The sequence below is a fragment of the Pristis pectinata genome, chromosome 13 (assembly GCF_009764475.1).
Source record: "Pristis pectinata isolate sPriPec2 chromosome 13, sPriPec2.1.pri, whole genome shotgun sequence".
Taxonomy (NCBI): Eukaryota; Metazoa; Chordata; class Chondrichthyes; order Rhinopristiformes; family Pristidae; genus Pristis; species Pristis pectinata.
Genome location: NC_067417.1, coordinates 26,593,379 through 26,617,137, shown reverse-complemented (window position 1 = coordinate 26,617,137; position 23,759 = coordinate 26,593,379). Strand labels below are relative to the sequence as shown.

Sequence of the window (23,759 nt, the reverse complement as noted above, 5' to 3'; positions counted from 1 at the left end):
CTATGGAGCATTACACCTACACTAAAAGTATGAGGGAAACTGATTGATATGGCAGTCAATACTCAACTGTCTAAAGCACGCTTCATGTAATGTTGCGTTAGTTTCTACATGACACAGTGTATTGGTAACCCACCAACCTTAAAGCAACACTGACCACACTAATATATACCACACATTCAAAAGTTCTAGTACCCCAGTAATTGTCATGTGATTGGAAATGTGCAGATGGTGCCCCCATTGTCTCCATCCAGATACTTGTTAAAGATGTTGAAGTTCCTACCAACAACACTCACTGAAAGATCTTCCCAGTTCTTGACCCATGTCCCCACACCCCTGGAGATGCTAAAATCAAATTCATCTGAATATAATCAATTGTAAATCTGACTCCAAAGTTGCCTGCCTATCCCAGACTCAACTTTAGTTAGTCACATTTTGTGTGATATTTGCATGAAGACGCAGATTCAGTGCTGCTACGAAATGTAGGTGGCATTCCATGCATGACATTCAATTGTGTGAACACAACAAAAGCCCCAAAAGAAACCCCTGATTAACGTAATTAAAATAGACAACGTACAAGGCAGCATGGCAGATTGTTGGAATCAAAGTCAATTTTTGATAACCTGTAATCTATAAAGGGATGTGTACTCTGGTCTCTGAATATTTGCATAAATGGCAGGCAAAAAAGAAGCTGCAAGGATTCTCATTGTTCTGGCCGAGGATGGAGGTACCGGAGGTAGAGGTCTGCAGGAGGAGGGATATCTTCAGTCACCACTTCATGGAAAGATAGCAAGTGTCTGGAATAACTCCCTAAATCTACATTGGAAGTAGAATCTACATTACACTAAAATACCCCAGTATATTACCCCTAATCCCACATGCTCTAATTTTCCTCAACAACTTCCTATGTAGCCTTGTATCAAAAGCCTTGTGAAAGCCCAAATACAATGCATCCACTGGTTTCCCTTGATCTATTCTACCAGTTACAAACTCAAGAATCTCTGATAGCTATGTTAAATATGATTCCCCTTTCATATATCCATGTTGACTCTGCCAAATCTTATTATTTATTACCTTTCAAGTGCTGTGTTATGACATTCTTAATAATAGATCCTAGCATTTTCCACACCACTAATGTCAAGCTAAATGGTCTGTAGTTCCCACTCCCTCTCTCTCCATCCTTTCTTAAATAATGGGGTCTCATTTGCTACCTTGCAACTGGTGGGAATTTTGGAAGATGAAAACCAATAGATCCAGTATCTTCATACGCACTTCTTCCAAAACCTAAGTCCTGGCTTGTTATCATCTTCCAGTACCATTAATTTCTCTAATATCATCTTATTAGTAAAGCTAACTTGTTTTAGCTCCTCATTGTCTCCAAACCTGTTGTTTTCCACTATTTCCGGGAGATATTTTTGCATATTCTTCAATAAAATTATTTGTTTAATTTCTCTGTCATTTCCTTACTCCTCAGTATAATTTTTTCCTTTCTCAGTATGGAATGGATTCACATTAAATTCACTAATCTCTTCCTTTCCACATATCAATAGAAGCTTTTACAATGTTTTTATCTTTCTTGTTAGATTACTCTCATGTTCTACTCTACTCTTCCTTGTTAACGTCTTGGTACTACTTTGATTAATTTTTTGAAATCATAGGCATTGAATATCACAAGCCAGAGGGGATAAAAATAACAGACAACAGTTGGGAAGAAAATAATTTAAAGTACAGTAAACATTGTCCTGAATATTTAATAGCACAGGAATAAATGGATTAAGAATGAAGGAGGATAAAGAAGGAACATCTTAAAACCTTAGGTAAAGAAATGCGAATGACTCACTCCAAGAGTTAGGCTCGAGCTAAATGAGGGGGAGGGCTGGCTCGTGGGGTTGGAGGGGAGGTGATGGGTGATGGGTGACGGGCAGGATTCCTGTAGTAGCTGTTATAAAAACCTTGTAGGGAATGTAAATGAAGAAATCATGGTTCAATGAAGCACAATTACAGGTGATAGCCCTAGAAGATCTGTTATTCTTCACAACTCTTAAGATGCTCCTTGAGCCAGTCCCAAAGGCATCAGCCAACTTTTCTAATGTGGGATTTGGAAGTTTGTACTGTAATAAATAACTGCTGGAAATTCATGAGAATTTATGAGTGATATGGAAGGAGACCAATGTGCCCTTTGTGTTAGTCCTGGGGGAGTATAATTTGCATGTGAAACAGCAGGCAAAAAGGTAATTGTTCATAGGTTACAAATCCAATATGCAAGAGATACAATCCTAAAAGCACTTATCTTCCGCTAAATCCTAGGACATCTGCAATGTATATTACAGCTCCACCACGTCAGAGATACATTGCAACAATGATGTTATAGCGTAAATTATTCATTCTACTTGGGTATTGAAAACACACCAACAGAGCTTTTAAAAACAACTGGAGCTTCTTTTATTTAAATAAATATAAATCAAGCTGCATTGTAAATCCAGCAGAGTTTGCAATCAACAGATATTTGAATTAGTGCTGGAAGCAACACCCAGACATGCATTGTGCAATGTTGGATCCCTTAGTGCATGCTTGGGCCAAGTATTTCACAGCAGACATGCAGAGGGCAGAATAGTGTACAAATGTGTGAGTTAGGAGCAGGAGTAGACCACTTGGACCCTCAAGCCTGCTCCGTCATTCAACAAGATCATGATTGATCTTTCTGTAAGAGTAGCTGCACATTCCTGTCTACACACAGTAACCTTTCATCTCCTTCCGTCTCAAGTATCTATCCATCTCTGCTTTACGTTAGCTTGTACCACCTTCCAGGAAGTTCCAAAAATTCATGGCCCAGTGAGAGAAAGAAAAAGTCACCTAATTTCGGCCAAAGGTGATCCTTATTTTAAACTGTGACCACCCCCCACCCAGTTCTAGGTTCTCTCACAACAGGAAATATTCTCTCCACATCCACCCAAACCTCATGATCTTATGTTTTAATCAAATCTCCTCTCACTCTTCTACACTTCAGCAGATACAAACCCAGCCTGTCCAACTTTTCCTTTTAACCTTCCCCAGAGGTTTGTCAGCCCACAACTAAAACAATTTGCATTGTACCACGACGCTGGTGATTGTAATTTTTCTGAGTTCCCCACACCCCACACCTTCCAATTCCTGATTTACAGCTACTTCTGGGATGTTAGTTGTATCTTCTATAGTGAAAATTGATGCAAAATACCTGTTTAGTTCATCCGCTCTCTGTACTTTCTATTATTAGTTCCCAAACTTATTTTCTACAGGACCAGCACACTTTGTTTACTCTTCTTCAAATACATATGGAAACTTTTACAATCTGATGTTGTATCTTTGTTCAGCTTATCCTTAACTCTAATTTTTCCTTTCTATATTAATCTTATTAATTTGGGATAAAAAGGCCTGGGATCAAAAATTACACATGACATGAATCACTCAGTAAGTCCTTGATTTGCATTGTTTAAGAACATAATGCTTTGATTCTAGACAGATTTACTTTATTTAAAGACACTTTTTTAAATTAACCATCTGTATCATACAAGCAAAGCAGCTGCTCATATTGAGATGATGGTTAATTACGTTTACCTGACAGAATGCTGGATCAGCTGCCAATACAAGAAGCAGAAACTGCTGGAAAAGCTCAGCAGCATCTGTGGAGAGAGAAATAATTAGTGATTCAGGTCAATGACCCTTTTATCAAAATTGTAAAAGCTTAAAAGTAGAACAGCATGGTGAAAATTATAGGTGTAAGTCGAGTCTGGATGACATTATCAAGGATTGGGACATTTTTCAGAGTTGCCAGTGGAAAGCCAAATATTAGAAGGGGTAGTTCACTGGATGGAAGCCAATGGATGCAGATGGCCACGAGACTTCATGCATCATGAATGCTGTCTGTTTCGTGTTCCTACCTGTTCTTACACAGACAAAAATGAAAAACACAGCTTGAAGCAAATGTCGAGGCAGGAAGCAGCACAAAATCAAACTCAACCAGCAAAAGAATGCCCCCAACTCAAAGACGTCATGACAGGAAGTCCTGTACAGGAAAGACAGAGGCATATAATTAGCAGTTATGTGGTCAACAGTTTATCTTTTTATTCATTTTCTAATTGCCCTCCTTATTATACATTCGATTTTAAAAGTTACATAGAAAAATCCTGCCTGGCATTGGTTTGAGATAATGATCTGAAGTCAGTGCTGTTTTTCCACCTGTTGCAACTAAAATGCGCAAAGCCATACGTTTATGTGCAAACTACATTACCAAATATAAGTTCTTTATTGTGTAGTAAATCAATACATTGAAAGATGGAATGATCAGTTCTTCTATCCAATGTGTATAGTCATTGGAATTTCAGAAGTGGGATAAAATATGCAACCACTACTGGTGCAGCATGTACTACCTTGAGAGCTTTCTGCCTCTTTGCAACCTATCCAAATCTTAAATAATTCAAACAAATAAAAGCTGAGTCTGACTGTTTTATGGAAGTATAATAATATGAAAAATTGTTACATTTCCATAACAATTGTTCAATGGAATTTTGTTGAATTGAATGTGATTCTTTGTACTGTGATGGTTGTGATTCCAAGACCATTTACATGCCTTTTCATTTATTCGATGTCTAGGATTATCAAGCTAAACTCATTAATTTCTGGGTAACTGTATGCCTTGTGGTTAGGATGTTGAGGCACCAGTGGGTACATGGCTTTCCACTCTCTCATGGTAACCAAACCATGGATCTAAAAAGAATGGTGCACTGTTTTTCACAAGGAATCACACGCTTCGCCTTTTAGTCGTGGATCAGGATATGTTATTGATGCATCTCTTGTGGACCTGTTTAGTATTTATAGGTGCATCACTTTGTACTTGATAAACACAATAGTTTCAGATATGTCCTCCAGGCATCTACCAGTTAATCCAATGTAAGTGGTTAGGATATTTTTACGTTGCAGCAAATGACATTACTAGAAAGACATACAAATTGATGAGTGATATGCCAAGTGCCTGAGGTGCCTTTTATTCTGGTCCTTGGGGGAACTTCAATTTGCATATGAAACAGCAGGCAGGAAGGTGTTTCCTTATAGGTCAAACATTTAACATACTAGAGATACAATCCTCAATGCAATGCAGCTTAGGCAGTGCTCTAAAGCATAGATATGGCTAATGAACAGCTATGTTAATTTATCTGAGTTTTGATATTCTGCAATATTAAAATGTTCTGATCATCTTCTGCAAGGACTTAGTCATGGCATTTTAAAACAAATTAGATAAACACAAAAGAGAGGAAAATATTAAGGGGCACAGAAAAGAACAGAGAAATAGATAAATCTCTGATATGGAACCAGCTATTCCACCTGCCAAGTCCCTTCTTTTTGTACTAAAATGTTTTTATTTTGAAGAGTTACCTCCAGGCTGAGGGAACAAGTTTTAGTTAGATACATCTGTCAAAAGTAGGGTGAAACTACAACTTATTTCCTTTAATGAGATGAGATGAGATGAGATAACTTTATTAGTCACATGTACATCGAAACACACAGCGAAATACACCTTTTGCGTAGAGTGTTCTGGGGGGCAGCCCACAAGTGTCGCCACACTTCTGGCGCCAACATAGCATGCCCACAACTTCCTAACCCAGTACGTCTTTGGAATGTGGGAGGAAACCGGAGAACCCAGAGGAAATCCATGCAGACACAAGGACAACGTACAAACTCCTTACAGGCAGCGGCGGGAATTGAACCCGGGTTGCTGGCGTTGTAATAGCGTTATGCTAACCACTACACTACCGTGCATGACTCGAGCTGTCATTTGAAGGTCTCTATCCCAATAAATACTCACAGCATGAATTGCCAGTTGTTTTAGTACAATTAGATTTTAGGAATTAAACATTTCAGAGCTGCTTTCTATAATTCAAATGTTGACCTTGAAGTTTCAACCAGAGTTTTGGGGGAACCAAAGCTTTAACTTATGACTCTTTCTGTTGATAACCAAAAAATATAGATGCAGCAACATTGAATTAAAGCATGACATTACTGATATATTTACATAGACCTTGTTCACAAAGAAACTGGCTGCTTGGTTTAAGGACTAATATTAAAAATCTGATTTTGTGAGAGTTAATATAAATTTTAAGTTGAACATACTTCAAGGCACTTCCATTCACTTCTATGGTTGAACTTTGCCACTTTGGTAATGAAATGGCTGCACCATTTTATTCTCCACCCATTACCATCAACCCCTCTGAATTCTACCATTCACCTGTAGAATGCCCAATTAACCTACCAACCTGCCCCTATTTCTTGCATGAATAAAGGGATCAACAATTACTACAAGCCTATTTCTGGATGAGTTAAGAATTACCTACATACTGATTTCATGGGTTAGTCATTTTCCAGACTTTGTGATAATTTTGATGGGCTACTTTGACTGATTTTGCAGTAAGAAGTAAGATCTATGTATCAGCAAATGGTCTTGCTAGTACATGGAACTTCTGGTAACAATTCAGGAGAAGTACAGCATGGCAGAGAAAGCGGAGAGTGAACAGACAGCAGGGTAGTCTGTCATGGTGGAAGGGGGGAGGGACATGGTGTGGAGGAATACAAAGGGAAAACCTTATCCACCAGGATGTTAAGGGACCAATGGACCAATTTATACTTCAGTGAGGATCAGTGCCTTAAGAGACTACTTCACTGTGGAGGCTGTGACCGTTGACAGTGGCCTCATCCAGCTTTGGGCACAGAAGGTCATATTTGGGATGGCACCATTCCAACTTGAACATTGAAGTTGAAGAAGGAAGACAACGGTGACTCTTTGCGATCAAGTGACTGCCTGATGAAAGCTTAACCTGCTAACGTAGGGGTGGATCCTAGTGCTGATTGGGAAACCAATCTAACACCTCTTTCCAGTAACTAAACCTGCTATAAGCAACCAGGATGGCTGCAGTGACAAGAGCCTCGGGAGGAGGACAGGGGATTTGAAACACTGTCAGGGTGACAGTGAAGGACCTCAGCGAAGGGAACCCCATCACCAGGGACCTCTTCATCAAGAAGGTCCTACCGGAGTGCTGCAAGTTTGAGGTGAAGGACATCTACTGCCTCCGGGACTTCCCAGGTAACGGGTACTTTGATATTACCTTCAAGAACCCAGAAGATGCTACAGGATGTTTGGGAGAAAGGGAACAAGGTTCCGCTGTCACCTTTGAAAGTGCAGCCACTCTTCACCCTCCCTACCCAGAAGGAGCGTGAAATAACGGTGCACACGTCTAACCCACATGTCCTTACCTTCCTGGCTTGTTATGTCGAGGGAGCAGGAAGCTGCGTAGACATCAAGGGCCTGTTTGAGATCTGGACAGGCAGGTGCCAGGTGAAGGTCAAGTGAAGGGTGGGCACAAATGGAGCCATTATCCACCCTCCGTCAGTGTTGCTATCGGAGGGAATTGTGGGTAAATGGTATATGCAGGACAACCCAGACTGTTTTGTTACTGCAATAAACTTGGGCATGTGGTGGCCCAATGCAATGCAGTCATCTGCAAGAACTTCAAGCAGGAAGGCCACCAGACCAAGAACTGCAGAGAAAGCAAAAGTTGCAACCTGTGTTGCACCAAGGCTTGCCCAAAATGTGCCTTTACCTATGTCCAGGCAATAAGAGGGGGAGCTCACTCCAACAACCCCCAGAGGAATGCTGGAGCACCTCCGGCCAGTGCAGAGGCCCCAGCAGAGACTGAGACCAGGACTGAGGAAAGGCGAACCACCTCGAGCTCCCAAACTCCAGCCACAAGCCCCCAGGCCCCTCCCCAAGAGGAGGAGTCAACGGAAGCAGGGATGGCAGAGGGCCAAAAGGGGAATGGCAGGTGGTGAAAAGGAAGATTTCTCAGAAGACACCACCCAAGAGACAACGGGCTTCCAAGATTAAAAGTAATGGGAAGGAAAGGGCGATGCAACAGACAGACACCAGCATCTTGTCCTCAATGGAGGCTGAAGTAAATATGGAAAACCAACACACAGGCAGAGAAAGTGTCAAAACAGAGGGGACAAAGAGGAGGGAAGCCTACAGACAAATACAGGAAAGGGAAAAACTTCAGCCTGCTGCCCCTCAGCTCCGGGAGGTCAGGAGCAGCACAGAGGCCATCAGATCCCAGCTCCTGGAGACCAGGAGCAGCACAGCATCCAATGCACCCCAGCTCCTGGAAACCGGGAGCAGCACAGAAGCCGTCAGCCCCCAGCTCCAGGAGACTGGGAGCAGCACAATGTCTGACACACCCCACTCCAAGAGACTGAGGGTGCAGTACGATCAGAGCCAGAGATCGGAGCAGGAACACAGACTGACCTCACCACAGTGACATCACCGGGATCGCCACATCCTGAGGGAGACCAGTCCCAGTACCTGAGCCCAAAACATTGACGCAGTTCACCAGGCTGTGGGTGAGGACTCAAGCTGATTGACAACGGTCTTTATTGGCAAACACTGAACTCAAATAACTATGGAGATAAAACTGGCATCTCTAGACATGCGCAGTGTGAAGAGCACTGTGTGATGTGTTAACACCTTGCAATACCTTGCCAAAATCAAGGCAGATGTAACTTTCCTTCAGGACTATGTGCTACCACACCTCAGCAACTATCGGAGGTGGTTGTGATGGTGTTCCCAAGGATTGTCCATGTGGTCAGGGGGCAATGATGGTTGCACATCTGGCCTGGGGATTCTGATGCGGGGAGGTAACTTCTCAATCACTGAAGTCAAAGAGGTGGTGGGTTGGCGGCTCCTTGTGGCAGATGTAAAGTACCGAAACACTCTGCTCCGGCGAATCAATGTGCACTCCTCGCCCATTCTGAGCGAGTGGCTGGCTGTCCTCCAGCAGCTGCCACCGCTGATGGCGATGTCCCTACCAGTCGTTCTGGCTAGTGACTTCAACTGCATCATCGATGCGGCCGGACAATCCGGCAGTGCCGACACGAGACTGGACAGCAGCTCCAGACTCCTGATGCATACAGTTAAAGATGCAAAATTTAGCGACGCCTTCAGCACCCCTGCAGGCAGAGCACAGCCACAACTCACTTGGACCGGAACAGACAGGTCATTATGGTCCCAGGTAGATTTCCTCTTCACATCAAAGGCAGTCATGGTCAGATCTACTGACGTCGCGTTGGTGTTCTTCTCTGACCACTGTCTTCTTCGAGTCTCCTGTCACCTACAGGAAGAACCAGCAGGCAGGTAGGGGAATGTGGAAGTTGAATGTCAGGCTGATGACCCCAGAGAACATCAAGGAACTAAAGAGGGATTACACAGGTTGGAGAACCATGAAGCCGTTCTTTGACTGTCTAATTCACTGGTGGGAAGCAACCAAGGAGAACATCAAGAGGTCCTTCATCCTCAAAGTGTTCAGGAAGCAAGACAGAGTCAGAGAGAATTGTGCCAACCTCCAGACTTGCAGCAACTTCTCGTTTCTGCAATGGAGGGGGGTGGATGTGAGAGAGGAACTCCGAGAGGTTAAGAGCTGGCAAGCTGCGCTCTTTGTCTCTGAATTCTCCTAGATCATCTTCCAATCCGGGATCCACCTTGTGCAGCAGGATGAGACGTGCTCACACTTCTTCTTCCAACAGGTTCACAGGGCTCAGTAACATCCTCACAGGCATACTGAGGATCTGCAGATCCTTCTATGCCAGTCTGCATGACAGAAAGGCTACAGACAACACAGCCTCCCAGAGCTTCCTGTCATCTAGCATGGAGGTGTTAGCTGATAGCAAGTGGGAGAGTCTGGATCAGCCATTGTCCCTAGAGAAGTTGACTGGCTCCATTCATTCCCTTGGCATGAATAAAACCCCTGAAGCAACAGCTTACTGGCAGAGTTGTACTTGGCTCTGTGGGCCTGGACCTGCTGGAAGTGTATAACGCTGTGCTTCTGGCTGGCAATATGTCAGACTCCATGAGGAAGGGCATCATTATCCTCATCAAAAAGCAGAAGCAGGAGAGAGAGGACATCAGGAATTTGGAGACCTGATGTCCTCCTTCTATTGAATGTGAACTATAAGATCATGTCCAAGGCCATTGCCAATGGGTGAAGTCTGCTCTGGGACAGGTGATCCACCCAGACCAAACTGTGCTGTACCAGGCAGGAAAATCTATGATAGCCTTGTACACTCATGGATACCATCGCCTACGTACAGGACAGAAGGGTGGATGCTGCCTGGTCAGCTTAGACCAAGAGAAGGCCTTTGACAGGATATCATGGTCCTTCATATGCATGATAAACATGCTCTTCAAAATGAGTTTTGGAGAGGGAATCAGAAATTGGATCCAACCGCTCTACACAGACATCTGTGGTGCAGTCCAAATCAATGGGTAGGAGACAGATGGTTTCCCCCGTCAAGTCTGGAGTCAGGCAGGGTTGTCTATTCTCCGCTGTCTTGTTTGGGTGCTGCATAGAAACCTTTGCTGAATCCATCAGGAAAGACGAGAGTATAAGAGGGGTGACTTCGCTAGGTAGTGGATGCACCCAAGTCAAAACCTCCCTGGACACGGACGATGTTGCCGTCTTCTGCTCGGATCCATGGTCAGTTCACTGATCAATCAACATCTGCGACCAGTCTGAGTTGGCATCGGGGACCAGAGTCAACTGCAGGAAGAGTGAGGCCATGCTCTTCGGTAACTCAGAATCAGAATCAGATTTATTATCACTGACATCTGATGTGAAATTTGTTGTTTTGCAGCAGCAGTGCAGTGCAAAGACATAAAATCTAAAAATTACAAAATAAATGAACACTGCAAAAAAAGGAATAATGAGGTCATGTTCATGGGTTCATGGATCATTCAGAAATCTGATGGAGGAGGAGAAGAAGCTGTTCCTAAATCACCTGGTGTGGGTCTTCAGGCTCCTGTACCTCCTCCCTGATGGTAGTAATGAGAAGAGGGCACGTCCTGGTTGGTGAGGATCCTTAATGATAACTGCTGCCTTCTTGAGGCACCGCCTCTTGAAGATGTTCTCGATGGTGGGGAGGGTTGTGTATGTGATGGAGCTGGCCGAGTCTACAGGCCTTTGCAGCTTCTTGTGATCCTGTGCATTGAAGCCTCCATACCAGGCGGTGATGCAACCAGTCAGAATGCTCTCCACTGTACATCTATAGAAATTTGTAAGTGTCTTTGGTGACATATCAAATCTCCTCAAACTCCGAACAAAACAGAGCCACTGGCACACCTTCTTCATGATTGCATTAATGTATTGGGTCCAGAATAGATCCTCTGAGAAGTTGACGCCCAGGAACTTGAATCTGCTCACCCTTTCCACCACTGACCCCTCAATGAGGACTGGTGTGTGTTCTCCCAACTTCCCCAGCCCCAATTGATCCAATGTCTCCTTCACCATCAGGTCCGACTACCTGAAGGTGCTGGGGATCTGGTTCGGAGGGGCTGAGGCATGTAACAAGAATTGGCTGGAGCGGATTGGGAAGGTAAAACAAAAATTGGGTCTGTGGAAATGGCGTTCTCCGTCAATAACTGGGAAGAACTTGGTCATCAGGTGAGATGTGCTCTCAGGGCTGCTGTGTTTAGCACAGGTGTGGCCTGTTCCCTGCTCCTCTGCCTCAGTAATCACCCGGGATGTCTTCCAGTTTATCTGAGGGTCCAAGACGGAGCGAGTCCAATGGGTCACATTGCATAAGTCTCCAGAGAATGGGAGCAAAAGTGTACCCAATGTCGCCTTCATCCTGATGACCACCTTCGCGTGTGGCTGTATCAGTCAGTGTGTGGACCCCAAGTACGTGGGCACCAAGCGTCACTACGTGCTTAGGTTCTACCTGTCCCTGGTGTTGCGGAAGATAAGCCTGGCCCCATTACAGCGCAACGTCCCAGTCAGCTGGATGTTGCTGCACTACCTGTCCTTTGTGGAAGAGTTCTTCCAAGTAAACACCTTTGACCACAGGTCCATCAAGTAGTCGTCAGTGCGGAACATCCTGCAGATACTGCGGGACAGGGACACTATGGATATGGTGGGGTGATTCCTCAAGCAGACTGTCCAATCCATTTGGCAGAACACCTCACTGCCAAATTTCACTAACAAGCACCAGGACCTTGTTCGGGAGGTGGTGAGGGGGGCCCTCACAGTCAGATCCTTCCTGTACAGACAACACATCATCACCAAAAGACGCTACCCTCGGGACTGTGGATTTGCAAAGAGGGTGTGGAGACGGATGCAAGGGTCCGTGTCCTGGTTCACCCCCAGCAGCTGCATAACAGAGGACTCTCTAATCTACAGTCTGTTCCCAGGGATACCGAGACAGACATCAGGTGCTGCCAGAAGGTCATCAACTCAGTGAAGGACACCCTTTGGTCTGCTTGAAACTTGTTGGTCTTCAAGCACAGCGAGATGTCGGTAAGGGAATGCTGCCAGCTGGCACAGTCCAGGCTGTAGGAGTACATGCTGAGGGATGGGCTGAAACTCGGTGCAGCCAATGCTAAGTCTCTGTGGGGAAGGACAACAGTACAGGCTCCATCCACTACTGCACTGGAGGGGCAGAGTTGGGTGGCACAGCCCCTCGAACAATGAAAAGGACGTATCGCCCCAGGGGGCCACACGAGTGGCATAGTGTTATGTTTGTTGTTTGTTTTAAAGAAAAGTTTACACTACTGAATGTAACGACGATGAATGTAAAAGTTTGTTTGCACCATTTCTTCCTTTGTATTTATTTTTTATCATGAGTAAAGTTTATTTCTAAAAAAAAGACTGCAGCTTTTCTGCTGCAGCCCCAGTACATTGCTGGAGGGCAGATTGCTGGACTGCTCAGGCTTTGCCCCACCTGCTGCACTCAGATGTTGAGTGGCTCTGGCTTGTGTTGCAGCAGCAGCTCAGACATTGAACATAAAAGCTGCATGATTGTTAGATTTGCAGGTGTCGAAATAGAGCCGGCTCCCATCTCCAAGCTGTGAAAACAGAGATCTATTATTCGTAATCAGAAGCGACTATGGGATGACAGACAAGTGAAATTCGAGGGTGAGATTGGGGCTGAGGATGCTATCGTCTGCAATAGGCTCACATCCTGCCAAGGGCCACACCTTGGTTAGGACTGCTCCAACACTGGCCAGCACTTTCTCCTTCAGAGGGATGAAACGTTATGGCTGTGTGTGTCCTCTGTAAGTTTGTTGCCGCTGTTGCTGGCCATGCACTGCTTTGTCCCGGAAGAGGGAGGGAACTGTGAAAGTGTAGGAGCTGGCTGTGTGTACAAGATGTGGGCATGAAGCTTGCATTAGTGGGAAGAATGTAAGAGCAATAAACCATGTGAATGTTAACTCCAGGTCCTGACCACTAGGGCTAAATCCAGTGAAAGTAGGTAAATAAGGGATGTGCAATGCTTTCAACAGTGTAAAGTTGACAAAAGAAGGCATCTGATAATATATTCACTGGCATTGTCCACTCACTAATGACATTGATGTAGACAGCTGCCTCCTCCTAGTGCCTGGTTGGTGTCTGTCTGGAGGGCTCTGCATGGAGGACCCAGTGATTCTCCCTCATCCTCTCCATCTCATTTACAAAGATCTCCTTTTCTGCACCTCAGAAACGTGATGCTCCTTGCGTACAGCCTCATCAGCCTGCAAGTTGTTTAGGCCCTGGAATGACTTCATCACTAGTCGCACCTTCCCTTCAAGAGGTGCAGATGAACTCTAATCAGCACTTGCCATGTAGAACTGGCAGTAGGTCCCCAAGTGATGCGCTGGGGCAATATATGTTATATTAGTGCTGACTTGCTACTGAGATCATTATGATGAGTAACAAGGGGTTTCTGTCAAATGGGTGCAGATTAATTATGAATTGTGATTCTAGTGCATGTTTTCTGGGGCTTTTTAACCCCCATTTATTTTTAAAATTTAGTGTCATGTTAATATTATAATTTCTTCTTTGTTGATTTTCTACCGCCTAAAATTCTGAATGCCTTTGAGCTAATTTGTTTACATCTGGTTCTTTTCAGGATTAATTATGAAATAATGGCACAGTATGGCACATTTGCACATCATGCTTACATTAACGAATTCTGAATTGTGTCCCAGATAGTCAAAAGGCTGCTCTGGAACTTTGACAGGTGAAATTTAAAAGGATGTGAACTTGTGAGCCAGTAATGAGGCAAGATCAGCAGACAAAAAGTAAAAGAGGAAAAATGAACAAAAGCACAAAAAAAACTTGATGCCTTGCTCCAGGTTTTAAAATTGAACTCTTGACTTTGGAGGATCCCCATTTGGTTTGACCTCTAACACTAAATTCTTGGGACTCATCCATCTTAGCCACTTCACACTGTTTATTCTGGTTGTATTTCAGGCTGGTTGTGTACCCTTGCAGATTTATTTCTAAGGTTAACAACCTTGGAACTGACAAAAAAATAGAAACCAGTCCTACAGTGTGATAACAGTAGTTGGCTACCATGTTACAAAAGTGAGCAGAGTGGCTGGTGATATATCCTTTTGAACTGCTGCAGTCCTGCAGATGAAAGTACTCCACAGTGCCATTGGGTGGGGAGTTTTAGGATTTAGACACGGTGACAATGAAGGATTAGTGATACGTTCCAATTGAATTGTCTGAAGATTAGATCTATGATGCTAGAAACCTTGGGAGGGAGCTGAGGGATCATCCGCTTTGTACTTTTGACTGAAGATGGTTATGGTACTTCAGCCTTTTACACTCTTGAGATGGGCTCTACTCTCATTGAGGCTGGGGATTTTCATGGAGTCTCTGTTCCTCAGAAGTTGTTTAATTGCCCACTGTCACCCAGATGTAGTAATACCAGAGAGCTTTGATGTAATCTGTTTGTTGCGGAGCTGTGTTGCTTTGCCTGTAGCATCCTGTTGCTGCTATTTAGCGGCACGTGGTTCTTCCACGTAATAGATTCACCAACTTAACACTTTATTGTTAGATCCACCCTGGTGCTGCTCCTGGCACTGCTCTCCTACACTCTTCACTGACACAGAGTCAGTTCTCAGGATTGGCAGTGTAATGGATGTACTTATGCTGATGATGTCAATGTTACATAGACTGTGCCTTCTCTGGCTAGCACTTGGGAGGGATATCAAATAAACTGCCCTACCTTGTTTAAGGTCTTGAGTCCTTATCCATTTCCTAGAGCATGGCAGCAGGAAAAATAACAGTAGGAATTTCAAAACAACCATGATGGTAAATTTCACAATGGAATCATACTGGCGATGAGGATAGGATCCTGAGGAGTGCCATTTACATGAGACAGAGCAATCCTGGTGGAAATTGTAAGGCCATGTATACTTGGGGTGAATTAGAAACTATTAGAAACTTCACTGAAGGAACGATGGCAAGTGAAACTTGTAGACCACAGTTCAGAAAATTAGAAGGTAGTGAAGATGAAATAGAGCACAAGGAAGATGGGACGTCATACTTACACAGGGTATATCTGCAAATTAGGCAACCATGATTAATTGCAGGAGACTTTCAATACTTATTTGGAGTGATTGGAGACATTTTTCCATGGCAATAATATCATAGAAGTAATGGGTGAAGGTGACAGTACACAAAACAAGACTATTTGTGAATGAAAAATAGAGATAAATTTGTGTACCTGCTCAACATTAGCTAATTTGCTCACAATAATGTTCTGTTGAACTGGATTAATGAAATGCCACAAGGTCACCTTTAACCCAGCACCGTCAGAAAATTTGAGAATAATAAATTTGGCAATCACTGCCAAAAGTCTAAATAAATTATCAATGTTCCTAGAATGGACAATGAGGAACTGAATTGTTTGTAAAGATGAGCACATTCAAGTGAAACTCTTCAATACACAAGACGTCACCTTTGACCGGCCATGTAAAGTCATTGCTGCCGTGGAAACGGTATCAAAATACACAAGAGTGTTTCAGTCAGCATAGGATACATACGTGCATGCAGTATGCAAGCTTGAGGCATTGGTGGTGGCTTCTTTATTGAACCAGAGTCAGGTGGGTGTGAAATTCTCTCATCTTAGGATGGTTTGTTGTCTTACCTGCAGGAACATGGAATGTATAGTGTCAGTCTGCAAAGGTAGACAAGGTATAATGACTGCAGATAGCGATGGTTCACAGAAAACCAGGCAGAAATCAGTAAATCCAAGGAGAAAGAGCTCATCCAAACATTCTTGAAGTGAATGAGGACCACAAAGAAAGCACAAAGGATATTTTCATTATCTACTGCTTTGTTCAAGGTTGCCACAGAGACAACAACTTTTGTTCAACATGGGGACCATGTTAAATAGCATATAGTCTATAGGTGGCAGCAAGAAAAATTACAATGATGATTTCATAACAACCATGACGGTAAACAGCCAAAATCCTGAAATAAGCAAACATTTGCTGTAGGTTACCCTGTGATGGGAAGGGACATATACTGTCAGAAGCTCAGCAAGATTCCTTTAACAAGTAACCATTTAGTACTGTGAACATATTCAGGGTAAGATCATGGATACAGTCTTGGAAGCACAAGAGACTGCAGATGCTGGAATTTGGAGCAACAAACAATTTGCTGGAGGAACTTACCTGCATGTGGAGTTGGCAGGAATGAACACCATTAATAAACTTGATCTTTCCCACACATTTACTCAGCTCAATGTAGACCAGGCGAGCCAGTGCTAGTTAATAGTGAAATAACATCAGACCACCATGTGGTGAGAAAGCATCCCCAAAAATGACTCAATGCATCAAAGCATTCATCCTTACTTCTGTGATTGAGACAATGTGTTTATTATCACAAAAACAGAGGGAGAAAGTCAAGGAGTGCTCATTTCCTTGTGATGTCCAAAATTAGAACAGAGGTGATGACGTCTGACATTAGAGACTGAACTCAGCTGCTTCAAATGAGAAGACCTGAGGTGGATCTGCCAGCAACCTCTTCAAGCCTACTTGGATGAGCAGGAGGGTGACTGTGCCTTTCATTGGCTGCCTGCTGCATCATCTTCAACACAGGCCTTGCAGTTCTACAGCAGCAACTGCACAATTTCTTCCCCTTTTCTGGGTGCAAGTTTGTTCAAGGGGCTTCTTCCATAGGAAATGTATGGAGGGCTAGGTAAAAGCCTGCAGGTTCCGATTATGTTATGTGGCAAATACATAAAATGTACTCCACCAAACTTGCATCAAATGGAGCTATTTGGAATATTGCTGTCAATGAGCTGGATGGTACTTAGCCTGGCCCATGCCTTGTGACTGAATTCCGAATAACCCTGGGACTACATAGACCTTGCATGATTCGTTCACATGTCTTGGTGAGGTCCTGCCAGCGTCACTGCCTCCCAATGGCAGAGCAGGGCACAGAAACAAACTAGGCAGTGGACAACTGGAAATAAAGCCTGTCCTGGACTCTCCTGATGCCCTCCTGACCATTTGGTGTGATGCGCCTTTAGTATTCCCTATGTAAGTAATTATAAAACAATTAAATACATGTAAAAATTAATACATGTATTTAAAATGCTTTAAACTTTGAAAAATTAAGTGCAAAATAAAAAATATAGAAGTATTTCACCACACTTGATCTCTGACTTCTAATGCCTTCATTAGTAGCAACATCCCATCCCATCCCATCCCATCAAATACAGGCTGCAACACATTTAAATCTCTCATGCCGTACAATGCTGCTGCCTCACAGCTCCAACAAAAACAGGAATTCAATTTTGACCTCTAGTTCTGTCTGTGTGGAGTTTACAAGTTTTTCCTAAGATCATGTGCATTTTCCCTGGGTTCTCCAGTTTCCTCCTACTTCCTAAAAGCCAGGTTGCTGGCTGCTGTAAGTTCCCTCTGATGTAGGTAGATACTGATGATATTAGATTAACAGGAAAAAGAATAGGATGTAGGGGAATGGGATTACTCCAAGAACCAGCATAGAGATCTTATGGCCAAATGGTCTCATTCCATGTCGTGCGAAAATATGAGAAATGAGAAGTATTAATTAAGCCACATTGATAAACCAATTTAAACTTTCATAGCAAAAGACAAAGAAGATATGAAAAATAATAGCACCATCAATTCACTACAGAGATCGCAGGTTCAGTTTTTTTTAGGTGGGATACAGATAGTGTGGTCACTAGTAGAGAACAGGGATGTGAAATGGCTGCTACAGTTTCTAAAAACTTGCAGTAATTTAAAGGGGGAAGCAGAAATAAAAATAACATTGCTGCCATTTATAAAACTGGGAAAAGCCTGATATTAGGGATTATCAGACATACGTGGGTTCCACCCTCTGCTGTGACCTCTACAACCTTTAGCAGAGAAACACATATCCCACCAATGCAGAATACTTGTTGTGTTCTGACACTTCATTAATTCAATAATGAATGTAATGAAGGAAAATATGCCATATAATTTTGTGGCCTTGCATCACTTCAGGCAAGAAACACCCTAAGCAGATAAATGTGGATGAATTAGAATAACTCAACCCTAACCAAATTTCCACCTCTGCTATCCAGCCTTGTGTTTCCTCTGTCAGTAAACAGGTGGAAATTCTGCCATGACAGTAGTTCTGGAGGTTTCTTCAGGCTTGGAAGGAAGATTTGTTGGACAGACAGCAAACTGTTGCTGACAGTAATGCTGAGACAAGAGAGACTCAAGGCGGATGAAATGGTGTTGTGAGATGGTGAAAGGGATTGCGTGGGACAAAAGATTAAGTATACTTTAAAAAGAAAACATGCAGACAAGTGTAGAGATGAGTGTGCGTGGGGTGAATGCATTGTGGGAGTATCAGTGAGTGGCAGTGTTTTGATGGAACTCACAAAGACATTCAATATTTGAACAATGTGTAATGTTGTAAAGAATACAGTATCAAACAAGGGTGATATGATGGCTTTAGGGACTTGAACTATGCTGTAAAATATATTTTAATGAAAAATGTTGTTTGGATAGTCCCTTTATGCTTTTCTATGCAAGCTATTCTTTGTATCCTTGTGAAGCTTTCCTTATAATGTAGGTAACATAATTTGTTGCCACCTTTGCCTTACAGAGATCAAAAAACAATCTGATAACCTTTTAAGTACAATAAAAAAAAGTGAAAACTTTGGAGGTGCAAGCATGGATAAGCAAACTCATTTTCAGCACTTTGCAGTTTATCATTGTTAAAAGAACATGTCATTGCAACATAAGCACACACATTTCATCTATGCCATTTGGGTCAAAGCCTAATAACATTTCCTGTCCTGGCTTGCCACTCACATTTTCTTCTGTTGTCTTTAACTTCCACTGCTACCGGTTCACATGGGCTTTTTAAATAATATTCTTAAAAGCACTATGCAAATTTACAATGAACTTACAATTAACCTTTTAAATTTAATTCTTCTTAAAAGTGTTTTCACATACGAAGTATGACAGTCCAGATACATGGATGGCCAAAGGACTGTAACACTGTTATTTTATAACTGTGTAGATTTTGCATTGTAATTCATAATAGAATTCAAAGTTCTCATCATCAGGGAAATGTTAGCTGGGATTTGTGATCAGTAAGAGTCAGATTACAAAAATATATAGAGCCACCGTAACAAATATGTTTTACTGTAGCTTAAGTTTTAACCAGGCATTTAGTCTCATGTCCATGACTATGTAATGATTTCTGTAAGCTGGCTTAGTCACTTATAAAGCAAAAGGTATGTCTTCCTCCATGTAATCTATATATTCTTTTTCTATTTAGGATAGCATGCATCTGCTTTCTTTATGAAGCTGGGAAATACTACTTTTCCAGGCCAATGCACACAGTCTCAATTACTTGTTCGAATTTATTTGCAGTCAAAATAATACAAGGAAGTGAAATGATACAAGTTTCAAAAAGGGAAATACCCAGAGAGGTACAATAGACCGAAAATAGCAGAGTTTCACTGCCGACAGCAGAAAAGATTTGGCTGGAAGAATCTACTCCACTGCCCATAGATTTTTCAGTGGATCAGGCCTAGCCTTATACTCTCTCACTTCCTCACTCAACCCCACTTTCTGGTGAGTGATCCTGATAACCTAAGATATTCCCGGTGATTTCAATCTCCAAGGCTGACATCAGACCATCCTTCAAAAGGATGAACCCACGAAAAGTGTCTGGCTCAGATGGTGTACCTGTCTGAGTGCTGAAGACTGTGCAGACCAGCTGTCTGGTGTATTCAAGGGTGTACAAATGGTATGCAAGATGAGTTTTTCACTGTACCTTGGCACAAGTGACAATAATAAACCAATGCCAACATCTTCAACCTCTCGCTTCTGCAGTTTGACGTTCCCACCTGCTTTAGAAGGGTGTCTATAGTACTGTACACAAGAAGACCACGGTGACCTACCTCAATGACCACCACTTATGTCCACCATAATGAAATGCTTTGAGAGCTTGGTTATGGCGCAAATCAACTCCAGCCTCAGAAGTAACCTGCAACCCCTTCAATTTGCCTATTACCTCAACATATCAACAGCAAATGCTATTTCACCGGTTCTCCACTCTGCTCCACATCATCTGGACAACAGTAATGCATACGTCAGACTGCTGTTCATTGACGACAGCTTGGCATTGAACACAATCATTCCCTCCAAACATCATCAAGCTCCAAGACCTGGGCCTCTGTACCTTCCTCCACACCATTGACAGCATCTATAGGAGGCGCTGCCTCAAGAAAGCAACGTCTATCATCAAAGATCCCCATCATCTGGATCATGCCCTCGTCTTGCTGCTACCATCAGGCATGAGGTACAGAATCCTGAAGTCCCACACCACTGGGTTCAAGAACAGCTATTTTCCTACAACCATCAGGTTCTGGAAGTGACCTGCACAATCCCAGTCCTACCTCAGCAATGGAACACTACAAACCACTTCTTGCACAACCATGGGCTTGTCTCTGATTGTGTTTTTTTTAGTACTAATGTTTTGTACAGTCTTTTTTTTCTCTTCACTGTCTTGTATAATTTATGTGTAATTTATATTTTGTGGTTGTCTAAACCTACGTGCCTGTGATGCTGCTGCAAAGAAGCTTTTCATTGTACCTGTACCTCACCGTGCTTGGGCACATGACAAAACACTTGACGTGACTTGATTTGACCTACACTTAATTGTCTACGACCATATTTTCCAATGCCTGCCCAGCTTACTTGAGTGCTTGGCACCGCTAACTAGAGCTTTAGAATTAGTAGAAGGGGCTTTGTATAGTCAATTGGGGAAGAGTCATTTTCAGTCGGATAAGAACAGATCTGATCCAGGTAAACTGGAATCAAAACTTGGCAGGCAAGTCTGTAAGTGAACAATGGGATGCCTTTGAAGTAGAAATCTTTCAATTCTGTTCTAGATAGATTCCCATGAGGGAGAAATGTTGGAAACTTAAAGTCAGAGCTCCAAATATGACCAAAAGGAAAGAGATTAAAATGGAGTGGAAAGAAAGACTATATGACAATGAAGATCATTAACGCAAGTAAGAACTTGGCTGAGAGCTGACCGTTCAGAGTGGAAAGAAAAGAGGCAAAGAAAGAGCATGAGAAAACATTAGCAGCAAAAATGGACTGTATTCCAAAAATATTCTACAGGCAATTAAAAAGGAAAAGGTTGTCAAAGAAGAGCTAGAGTCAATCAGAGAGCAAGGAGGAAATCTACTCTTGGAATCAGAGGCCATAGCTGAGGTACTATATGAGTATTTTACATCAAGGAAGAAGACACTGCTGGAGAATCAATAGATGAGATTTTAATAAAGAGAAGATGCTGAAAGACTAACTACCCACACTGTGGATAAGTCACTTGGTGCTGATGGGATGCATCCAAGTTTGCATAGCCCTGGGCATAATCTGTCAAACATTTAGAGATTCAGGGTGGTGCTTGCGGACTGGAAAACTGTAAACGTTACATCCTTGTTCAAAAAAATTTTGAGGGACAAACCCACTAACAGACTAAATAGTGGGAAAAGTTCTAGAAACAATAATCAGGGACTGAATAGTATTCAGGTAGGCAGAGATTAATTAGAAAATTCCCTCATGTATGTTTTGAAGGCAAATTTTGTCCAACTAAATTGAAGGAGTTTTTTGATGCCATGAAAGGGAGGGTCAATAAAGGAAATGGGGTTAATGTGGTATATATGGACTTCATTTGACAAAGCCCCACATCATTATCCAGTCATCAAGATTGAAGACATGGAACAAAAGGAGCTATAGCAGTATGGATAGGAAATTGTCAATACAACAGGAAACAGAGTCATAGTTAAAGGCTGATTTTCAGTCTTGAGGAAAGTGTAATCTCCCAGGGTCAGTACGAAAACCACTGCTTTACTAAAATATATCAATGGCTTGCACGGGTTTACTGCAAAGAAATCTTCAAATTTCCAAGCAACACAAAACTCGGATGCACAAAGAAAAATGAGGAGGATAATAATTAATGTTAAGGAGAAGTAGACAGACTGGTAGAATGAGCATATGGGATCCTGAACTGTATAAATAAAGGCATACAAGAGTAAGGAAGTGATGAACATACCTTTATAAACCACTGTTGCAGCCATGGTTGGAACACTGCGTCCGGTTATCATTTTCTCATTTTAGGAAAGATATAAAGGTGTTAGAAAGACAGTAAAAGAGATTTTAAAAATGAGTCGAGGTGAGGGATTTCAGTTACATGGGTAGATTGGAGAAGCTTTTGTTGTTCTCCTTGGGACAGAAGAGGTTATGAGAAGTTCTGATAGAGGTATTTAAAATCATGAAAGGTATGAGAGAGAGAGATGAGAGATGAGAGATATCTTTATTAGTCACATGTACATTGAAACACAGTGAAATGCATCTTTTTGCATAGTGTTCTGGGGGTAGCCCGCAAGTGTCGCCATGCTTCCAACGCCAACATAACATGCTCAAAACTTCCTAACCTGTACGTCTTTGGAATGTGGGAGGAAACCAGAGCACCCAGAGGAAACCCATGAAGACACGGGGAGAACATACAAACTCCTTACAAACAGTGGCCAGAATTGAACCTGGGTCACTGGCGCTGTAAAGCATTACGCTAACCGCTAAAGTGAGAAAATATACTCATTGGCTGGTGGGTAGTGGGGGCAAGAGGGGTGCAAGAACAAGGCAACAGAGCACGAAGGTGATTGGCAAAAGAACCAATAGTAGTATGAGGGGAAACATTTAGTCCAATGAGTGGATAGGAGCCTGGAATGCATTGCCATTAGTAGTAGGGGAGGGAGATTGAATTGTGGTATTCAAAAGGCAGCTGGATGAGCATCTGAAAGAAAAATAACTTACAGGGCTAAGTGGGAGTGGGAGTGGCTGGACTTCTCTTACATAGAGTCAGTATTGACATGATGGGCCAACTGGCCTGCTTCCTTGCTGCAAACATTCTGTGATTCTGTGATTCACTTATTTATTCCAGAGACCTTGGAAGTGCCTTTGGGGTCAGGGACCAGACGATCAGGCATCAATAAAAGACTGCTCTTTACTTTGTCGCTCTCTTCAGGAAATAGAAGTGGCGAGGATGCAGAATGATCCTGAATCAAATGGGCCTGTATGGAGCGGAGAGTAAGTAGTGAGGCAATGGAGGCCACCAAGGGAGAATAAAACCATTTTGTTTCTGTCCTCTTTCAATTGAATTGGTTGCTGAGTGACTTTACAACTAGTAACAGGCACCTCCCTGGATCTCTGTTAACTTGGAGCCTGAGTGTCTTTTTGATATTCCCTACAACTGACATTGAATAGTCCTCAGATCACCATTTATGCTATTATACCCTTACTGAGTCAGGGAGAAAACATACAGATTTTTCTGCAACATGGAAAAGAATGGGGATATGATCAATTCAAAAGGCAAAATAAT

At 42.7% G+C, this 23,759-nt stretch overlaps 1 long non-coding RNA gene across 1 annotated transcript in view; it reads left to right on the top strand.

Annotated features, from left to right (window-relative positions):
* Nucleotides 1-23,479, top strand: part of LOC127577395 (uncharacterized) — a 59,125-nt gene extending 35,646 nt beyond the window's left edge. Inside the window, exon 3 of the long non-coding RNA XR_007957370.1 lies at nucleotides 23,322-23,479. This is a non-coding gene — a long non-coding RNA (uncharacterized LOC127577395). The remainder of the gene's footprint in view (nucleotides 1-23,321) is intronic.
* Nucleotides 23,480-23,759: the final 280 nt, after the last annotated feature.